At 40.6% G+C, this 9,786-nt stretch overlaps 1 long non-coding RNA gene across 1 annotated transcript in view; it reads right to left on the reverse strand.

Annotated features, from left to right (window-relative positions):
* Positions 1 to 653: 653 nt before the first annotated feature.
* LOC122555165 overlaps positions 654 to 9,786 on the reverse strand; it is a 13,233-nt gene continuing 4,100 nt past the window's right edge. Inside the window, exons 2-3 of the long non-coding RNA XR_006313196.1 lie at positions 2,625 to 2,639; positions 654 to 665 (exon numbers count right to left, since the gene is read on the reverse strand). This is a non-coding gene — a long non-coding RNA (uncharacterized LOC122555165). The remainder of the gene's footprint in view (positions 666 to 2,624; positions 2,640 to 9,786) is intronic.

Consider the following 9,786-nt stretch of genomic DNA (forward strand, 5'->3'; position numbering starts at 1 on the left):
CTACAAAATAAAGTTCTAAAAATCAGACATTCTGAACAAGACGTGTTATTGCTAGAGAAGCAAGTAGATTAAAGCTGACAATCAGCTAGGCCTTTAAGAGAGACATTTATTATTTGGGAATAATAGTCCCCAGAGATTCAAGAGCGCAAACTTCATCAACTTTAACCTTTTACTGCCAACATTTATTTTGGGCAGCAATAGAAAGTGTCCTACTTTATTGCAGTTACCTATTAAATAAACCATTTGCCCCACGAGATTAATGTGTAAAGTAGCTGCATTGAAAACGACATTCTGTTCATGGAGCAATAGACCTTTAGTTCACAGTCGAGGCCTTGTTGTTTGTGACAGCGCATATGTTATTTGTTATGCAGCAGTGACACCAGCCAATTGAACCATGTCAGTCACCTTGTAATCCTTCATCCAGGATGATATCTACAGGAAACTTAAGTGATCAGGTTGCAGTTTCTTGACACAAGAGAGAGTGTTGAAATATTAACTCGCTGATTTGTGAGCTAAGGTTGCAGTGTCACCTTCTGTATATGAGAAGAAACCAGCAGCAAACAAAATAAACTGTCCCTTAACAATTCAGCCACAAAATGTTACTTCAGCCCCAGGAAGAGGCAGTCAATTCTTTCAAATTCTGAAAACCAAACTTAAAATATAAACTAAATAAGAATATGCAGAGGCTTAGCCTAATCTGTAACTAAACTAACTTCTCATCTTAAATTTGTGAACAGTTAATAAATTACTTAAAGTAGTTGCATAACTTTTGACATTTACTATTAATAGTGAGTACAAATCTGTACTGAATGACTTAAGTTTACAAGAGGCCTGAACAAATTGGGAGTTTAGATTTTGAGACATGGGAACCAGTTTTAGCTGTGTTTCTTTCTCGTTGACTCGTTCATGATGGAGTAGGAATATCACCTCCCTACCCACTCTTTAACCCATGTATCCCAGATGACTGGGATATGTTAACTATGGAGGTCAGGCTAAGAATAGCAGTTTTGCTCCCGGATTTTCTGATAGCCAGATCGATGTTTCTGCAGTGTAGATAGGAATTGCTCCTCAAACCCCATGGAATCCCTGACGTAGCAGATTCTGAGGGATTGCCTACTAAATTGAAAATTCCAATGAAACTCCCCTGTGCTTGAAACTCTCTGAAAGTATCCACTTAAGTCAGAGAATTCAGAGAGTTCTACTGTAGTGAAGTTAATAGATAGCCCAGAATTGTTAGAGAATGAAAAGCTGGTCTAACTTCTGGATAACCAGCAAATTGACCCCCAATTGACCACACACATCCCCAATTACAACTCCCTGACCACTTATAGCCCTGGACTCTGCATCGACAGTTGTGTTCTCCCACCCCACGTCTAGGCACTCTGACTCTACATTCTTCTTCCATCACTTGGGACCAATGCATCTCTGCTGTTGGAGATGATACCAGTGCTCTCTTCCCCCCAGCCCCTCCAAACATCCAACTCTCTTCATGAAGCTGACAGCCCCCAGCTGCTGTTCATGACTTCCTACCTTCTGCCCCAGCACTTCCCACCTGATCCAATATTCCCCGCCATTCCTGACCTACCCACAAAACTCCATAACTTACCTGGCACCCCGGCATTCTGATTGGGGGTCAATTTGCTGGTTATCCAGAAGTTAGACCAGCTTTTCATTCTCTAACAATTCTGGGCTATCTATTAACTTCACTACAGTAGAACTTTTCTTTCCTACCCTTTTACAGGAGCCATAAAGTGGCTCTTTGTGCTGTGGGACATTTAAATCACAGAATGTGGCAAAGAGAAGAAGGGAACATGGTTTGTTTTACTCTCACTATCTTGCACCACGAAGACACAGTTGGAGTTAAGAGTCATTTCTCATTGCTGAAGGAACCATGATTGGAATCTTGCATCAGAAATGTGGAGCTCTCTCTCAACAAAAAAAATCATTGGAGTGGAATGACAATTGGACTGTGATTGCCACTTCTTGGATAATAGGTGCTGTTATTTTTACCTGGAACTGATAAGGAAAGAACAACATCATAATAGCTTCCTGAATATCAAGGTTAAGATAATTAGCCTCATACACTATCTGAACATTATTATTATTTTCCTAAAGATGAAGGTTATATGGAGTTTTAAGTACCACTTATGTTTATTGGATCTGTCAGAACTGTCAGTCTGCAGGACTGGTAGATCATAGAATCCCTACAAACCATTTGTCCCATCGAGTCCACACTCAAAAGAGCATGTCTCCCAGACCTAATTCCCGATCCTATTCCTGCATTTTCCATGGCTAATCCACCTAGCCTATACATCCCTGGACACAATGGGTAACTTTGCATGGCCAATCCACCTAACCTGCATATCTTTTGACTGTGGGATGATATAGGAAGGAAGCCAATGCAGACAGAGGGAGAACGTGCAAACTCCACACAGACAGTCACCCAAAAGTGAAATCGAATCCAGGACCCTGGCGCTGTAAGGCAACAATGATAACCACTGAGCCACCGTGCCACCCATAAATCTCACTGTTCTGCTCTTTGTTGGTCTAGTTTCATTAGGAAAGATATGAATTGTTCTGTATAGCATCATTGATCTTACTTGAAACACTGGAGAGCAGCTGACCATGGTGATATTGAACTTAAGTGGCAAGATCAATTTGATGCTACCTCCGAAATACAGAGATAAAAATAAATTATGTGGTGACCTCCATTGACAAGAGTGGCCAACTATGAATTACAGTAAATGTAATTTTGGAGGCTGCATCATGCCTCAGCAAATAATTGGCTATCGCACTGATCTCTGAGTAGCACTGCCTTTCTGTGCCAATTGCACAGTTGCCAACCCTCCAGAATTGGCTTGCAGCCTTCAGGAATTGAAGATCAATTACCAGTAATCCACTGGGGACATTTTAAAAATTGTATTTTTAAAATAAGTTTCTTTGAACATTTGCCTTTGCCAGACATAAAAATATTGGATGATGCTTTACTGATAGCCAAACCAATCTTTTTTTCTCCAATTATCAATACTTTTATGTCTGGTAAAGAGAAATGTTCAGAGAAAAAGAAACAAAAAACTTTTTTTTTCATGTCTCACTCGATGCTTTTCTCCAATGAGACACATGGCAATATCCAGGAGATTAATCTCTGCCACTGACCTACAGCATTCCACTCTGCTTTTAGGAATGAATGGTGGTTATTCAGTTGTGGACATATTTCCCCAGCAGCCAGCAATGCATCTACTGTCAGACAAGTACAAGTAAAACCTTCTTGGTCTACTTCCTGATGATTGGTATCATAGCAAATAGGAAAGAAAATTATTCTTGTGATTCAAAGAATTTCCAACTTAACTTCTTCCATGTCCTCATCCTCATCATCTTCCTCGATGGCATATAAGTAAAGTGATTGCAATGGAAGATATCTCCAGTGTCATTGGGTCACAATCCTGGGATTCACTTCCTCATAGTCTACCGAGACCAAATGGACGACAGCAGTTCAAGAAGGCCGCTCACCATCAACTTCTCAAGGGAAACTAAGAATGGTCAATAAATGCTGGGCCAGCTGAAAAATCCCAAGCCCTGAGTTAATTTTAGAAAAAGGCACTTCTCCTTGTAGAACTGAGTAAAAGTAATAGCAAAAGTCATGATTGAATATTCAGAACTCAAGATGTCAATAAGTTGAAAAATTAGATCAACTAGAGTAATAGTACACACATCTTCCTCACAGTATCCTCCCAAGAGGTATCTCCCTGCCATTTTTGTTGTCACTTATATAGTGGTAGAAATTGCTTGGAGTGAGTATATGTTAGAGAAAATATCTTGAATTGGGATAAGCTTTGACACCTTGATTCCATTTGCATGTAGCAGATTGGCTTTAGGCAGGCTTGACACTGAATGTTTTTCACAAAGTTGGGGTGCAGGATTTTATAGAGTCAAAGAGATTTACAGCACAGAAACAGACCCTGCAAATCAACTTGTCCACACTGTCCAGTTTTCACAATTAATCTAGTCCGATTTGCCTGTGTTTGGTCCATATTCCTCCATATCTATCGCATCCATGTTCTTGTTCAAATGTTCCTTAAATGACAAAATTGTACTTGCCTCCACCACTACCTCTGGCAGCCTAATTGAGACACTCACTGCCAGCTGTGTGAAAAAACTGGCCCTCTGGATCTTTCTGTATCTTTCCCCTCTCACCTTAAATCCTATGCCTTCTAGTTTTAGACTCCCCTCCCATAGGGAAAAGCTATTGACTATCAACCTTATCTATGCATCTCATGATTTTATAAACCTCTATATGGTCACCCCTCAGTCTCCGAAGCTATAGGGGAGAAAAGTCATAGCGTGTCCAGCCTCTCCTTATAAGTTAAACCTTCCAGTCTAAGTAGCATCCTCGTAAATGTTTTCTGCACTCTTTCTAGTTTAATGAAATCCTTTGTATAGCAGGGCAAGCAGAACTGAAAGCAGTACTCCAAATGTGGTCTCACTAACATCTTGTATAGCTGCAACAAGATGTCCTAACTCCTATACTCAATGCTCTGACTGATGAAAGCAAGCATGCCAGAAGCATCCTTCATCCACCCTGTCTACCTCTGACTTTACTTTCAAGGAGCTATGAACCTGTACCCTTAGATTGCTTTATTCTATAACATTCCCCAGGACCCTACCATTGACTGTGTAAGTCCTGCCCTGGTTTGACCTACCAAAATGCAACACCTTTCATTTACCTAAATTAAATCCTATCTGCCACTTCTCAGCTCACTGGCCCAGTAGATCAAGATCTTGCTGTATTCCCAGATAATATTCTTCATTGTCCACTATACCACCAATCTTGGTGTAATCCACAAACTTACCAACCATACATCCTAAATTCTCATTCAAATCATTTATATAAATGATGAATAATAGAGGACCCAGCACTGACCCCTGTGGCACATCACTGGTCACAGGCTTCCACAACTATCTACCACCACCCTCTGCCTTCCATCTTCAATTAATATTGTATCCAATTGGCTAGCTTTCTCTGGATCCGAAAAGATTTAACCTTACTCAATAACCCACCATTCATACCATGTCAAAGGTTTGTCAACTTTTATGTTGGAATTCTGGCAATTAACCTCACAGACCTATAAAAAGTAATGGTATATATTGTTCTTGATTTTTGAAAAAATGATATATGAGGTTATTATTTTTGTCTCCTCTTCAGGTTTAAGTTTTGCACTACTCATTTCCAACAATATGCTAATACTCATTTATTTATGCAGATTGCCAACAGTATCTCTTCTGAGCATCTGAAACGGATTAACATTTTCACTTTGAAATGTTTGGGCAAGATTTGAAGTAGTAACCGCTAAGAAATCATTTTACATCATGAAATCTCCACAAATCCAGACCCCAGGGAAAAGTCTAGAGGAATCTGTCCTATCTATTCCATAAATATAATTTCCAAGAAATGGATTAGGCAAGATTTACCAGTCATAGAATCATAATCATAAAGATGTACAGCACAGAAACAGACTCTTTGGTCCAACTCGTCCATGTCAAACAGATATCCTAACCTAATCTAGTCCCATTTGCCAACGCTTGGCCCATATCCCCCTAAAAGGAGGATAAATCCTCAGGGCCTGATCAGGTGTACCCAAGAACTCTTTGGGAAGCTAGAGAAGTGATTGCTGGGCCTCTTGCTGAGATATTTGTACCAGTGGTAGTCACAGGTGAGGTGCCGGAAGACTGGAGGTTGGCCAACGCGGTGCCACTGCTTAAGAAGAGTGGTAAAGACAAGCCAGGGAACTATAGACCGATGACTCTGACCTCGGTGGTGGACAAGTTGTTGGAGGGAATCCTGAGGGACAGGATGAACAAATATTTGGAAAGGCAAGGACTGATTAGGAATAGTCAACATGGCTTTGTGCGTGGGAAATCATGTCTCACAAACTTGATTGAGTTTTTTGAAGAAGTATCAAAGAAGATTGATGAGGGCAGAGCAGTAGCTGTGATCTATATGGACTTCAGTAAGGCGTTCGACAAGGTTCCCCATGGGAGACTGATGGTTCAATCTCATGGAATACAGAGTGAACTAGCCATTTGGATACAGAACTTGCTCAAAGGTAGGAGACAGAGGGTGGTAGTGGAGGGTTGTTTTTCAGACTGGAGGCTTGTGACCAGTGGAGTGCCACAAGGATCAGTGCTGGGTCCTCTACCTTTTGTCATTGACATAAATGATTTGGATGTGAGCATAAGAGGTACAGTTAGTAAGTTTGCAGATGACACCAATATTGGAGGTGTAGTGGACAGCGAAGAGGATTAAGTCTGGAGATGCTGGAGATCAGAACTGAAAATGTTTTTGCTGGAAAAGTGCTTTTCCAGCAACACATTTTCAGCAAAGAGGATTACCTCAGATTACAACAGGATCTGGACCAAATGGGCCAATGGGCTGAGAAGTGGCAGATGGCCCTGGAGCATCGGAGGCTGAGGGGTGACCTTATAGAGGTTTACAAAATTATGAGGGGCATTGATAAGATAAATAGACAAAGTATTTTCCCTGATGTTGGAGAGTCCAGAACTAGAGGGCATAGGTTTAGGGTGAGAGGGAAAAGGTATAAAAGAGACCTAAGGGGCAACTTTTTCATGCAGAGGGTGGTAATGTGTATGAATGAGCTGCCAGAGGATGTGGTGGAGGCTGGTACAATTGCAACATTTAAGAGGCATTTGGATGGGTATATGAATAGGAAGGGTTTGGAGGGATATGGGCCGGGTACTGGCAGGTGGGACTAGATTGGGTTAGGATATCTGGTCGGCATGGACGAGTTTGACCGAAGGGTCTGCTTCCACGCTGTACATCTCTATGACTCTATGACTCTATTCATATACCCATCCAGATGCCTTTTAAATGTTGCAATTATATCAGCCTCCATCACTTTCTCTGGCAGTTCATTCCATACACGCACCATCCTCTACGCGAAAATGTTGCCCCTTAGGTCCCTTTTAAATTATTCCCCTGTCACCTTAAACCTATGCCCTCTAGTTCTGGACTCCCCCACCCCAGGGAAAAGACTTTGTTGATTTGTCCTATCTATGCCCCTCATGATTTTTTAAACCTCTATAGGGTCACCCCTCAGCCTCCAACGGTCCAGGGAAAACAGCCCCAGCCTGTGCAGCCTCTCCCTGTAGCTCAAATTCTCCAACCCTGGCAACATCCTTGTAAATCTTTTCTGAACCCTTTCAAATTGATCGTTTTAACAAATTTCATTTTAAGCATTGGCAGGCAAGAAATGTAAGAAAAAGTCTATAATAAAGTCCTGCACTTACATTAGGTAAGGCATATGTGTCATGTTCCTGGCCAATTCTGATTGTCCAATAAATATTTGGATTATAATATCTGAAGGAATAATTTTATTATTAAATGTCAAGATAAACATGCAGGATACAATGTGTCATTGACATGGAACGAAGATTTAACCACTTAGAAAAATTGCAGAAAAATAATTATATAGTAATTCCTTCATATAGAAGCATGGACAGAGCATCATAAAGAGCTCCCACTATGGATTGAACAGGATGAAGTAATTATCTCAATAGGAGATGTGATTGCCTGTCTATTTATCTATGAATAAATACATATTTAAGTTCCTCAGAAATATGAAGCCAATTGTAAGCGGGAGATACTGTTTGTATTTCAGAGAGAAGGAAAATTCAAAATATCATTGTTGCTAGATAAGATTCCATCTGCTGTAGTCAGATTTTCTCCAGTCAGCTAGGTTCCTTGCTATTACATTTGTTCAAATGCTGCCTTGATGTCAAGGACAGTCATTCTAATGTTGCTTCAGAAATTCAGCCCATTTCCATGAATGGAACTCTGATTCAATAAGGTCGGGAGTGGAAACCTCCCCCCAGCTTAACTTTGGTAAACAGGTGACAGCCACTTGATAGCAGTGTTGACAATTTTTTCATCAATTTTCTGATGATGGGAATAGATTGGTAATTGGCTGGGTTAGAATTGTCCTAATTTGTGTGAACAGGGCATATCTGTGCAATTTTTCACATTGTCCAGTACTCTGGTAGTTTATTAATCAGGAAAGAAGCTACTGGGGAAGCTAAAATAGAATACAAAATGCTGGAATTACTTTGCAGGGTGACAGTTATCAATTGATGTTTCAGGTCAAGATTAGGGCCCAAAAGATCATCTCAACCTGAAATGTTAACTCAGGTTCTTTGTGCTGACCTGCTTTCCATAAGTTTTAATTTTTTCTGCAGCCATTAAACTGTTGGAGCAATAATAGCTATTTATATTTGTTGCCATCCATAGTAGCTGAGACAGTGCAGAGAACATAGTCCTGATTTAACTTGTGGGTGCATTCACCAAGCAAGTGACAGGGCAGATGATGTGGTTGCCGTGACTTATCAACATGTAACCTCAGTCCTCATTGCTATACCACCTCAACAATACAGAAATTAAAGAGACTGGAAGATAAGAACAATATATTGCATGACAGTAGTCCTCATTATAAGTTTAGTGTTGGGCTGGTGATTGAGGCTCTGGAAATGTGAAAAGAAGCCTGTGGCTCAAAAACTCCTTGCAAAACCTACAGAGCTCTTCGGTTCCACCAACATCTCCAGACAATGAAAATCATTTATTTATGTTGGCTTCTACTGGCTTCTCCAGGCCTGATCTGCATTAGACTCAATTTGTCCGACTAGAGTTAAAATAACATCAAGTAAAATCAGATGCCAATCTTTGTATTTGAGTGACTCCCTCACCTACCTGACTGGGCTATTGAACAGGACTAGATTAATTGAGGATATCTGATCGGCATGGACCAGTTGGACTGAAGGGTCTGTTTCTATGCTATACTTCTCTATTACCCTCCCAGTTTCCATCCTCTCCAGCTGATGGCGATACTTAAGCAGTTTCTACCAAAGATCGTTGGTAGCAATGAACATAAAGTTTAGGTGACCTTCGAACTTCTGCACTATAGGATATTTAAGGTCATTTCTCAATCTCATAAATGTAAAGGAAAATGTACTTCCCCTCTTTACATGCACATGGCCTAGCAATATTAATTCTATTGAACTATAATCACGTATCATTTGAGCACAATTTCCACTTTTCTTGCTTTTTCACATAATAAAAAGTTCAACAAATATCTTTGCATAAAGAGTATTGCCTCTTGAAAATTGTTACCTTGTACCTTTTAGTCCTATTTGGAAATGAAAAGTATCCAGTGTTGAAAAGAGACTCCCTTCTATTAGTTCCGCCAATAGCTGCAAAGAATGCTCAGCAAAAAAGAAGTAAATAAGATTTGATCACAGGGTTAGAGGGATAATCTGCCTATTTGTAACTTAGACCAAGGTTTTACTTTTTGCAGCCATTGTCTGGGCCTGGCATGTTCAGTGGTGACTAAGTCATTGCCTTCACCAACAAGAGAACTGGCCAGATTGAGCTCCAATTAGCTTGTTGTCAGCAAGCCTTCAGCCTCTCAGCCAATCACAGGCCTCAACATCAAAGCTCAACCTCTCCAGAAGCTGCTGGCCAATCTGACAGCAGCAGTTTCTAGATCCTAGAGATTCATGTTGCAGCCTAGACAACAGAGGATCCAGTGATGATAGGTAATCCTTTATCTTTCAGGAGAATCATGAGGAAATGGACCTTCAAGTTGAGCACTTAATTACTGAAATGGCAAGGTAGGGCAAGTGTCTCATCAGGGCCATGGAGTTTAATTCAGATAAATGCGAGGTGCTGCATTTTGGGAAAGCAAATCTTAGCAGGACTTATACACTTAATGGTAAGGT

This window comes from Chiloscyllium plagiosum, chromosome 12 (assembly GCF_004010195.1).
Source record: "Chiloscyllium plagiosum isolate BGI_BamShark_2017 chromosome 12, ASM401019v2, whole genome shotgun sequence".
Lineage (NCBI taxonomy): Eukaryota > Metazoa > Chordata > Chondrichthyes > Orectolobiformes > Hemiscylliidae > Chiloscyllium > Chiloscyllium plagiosum.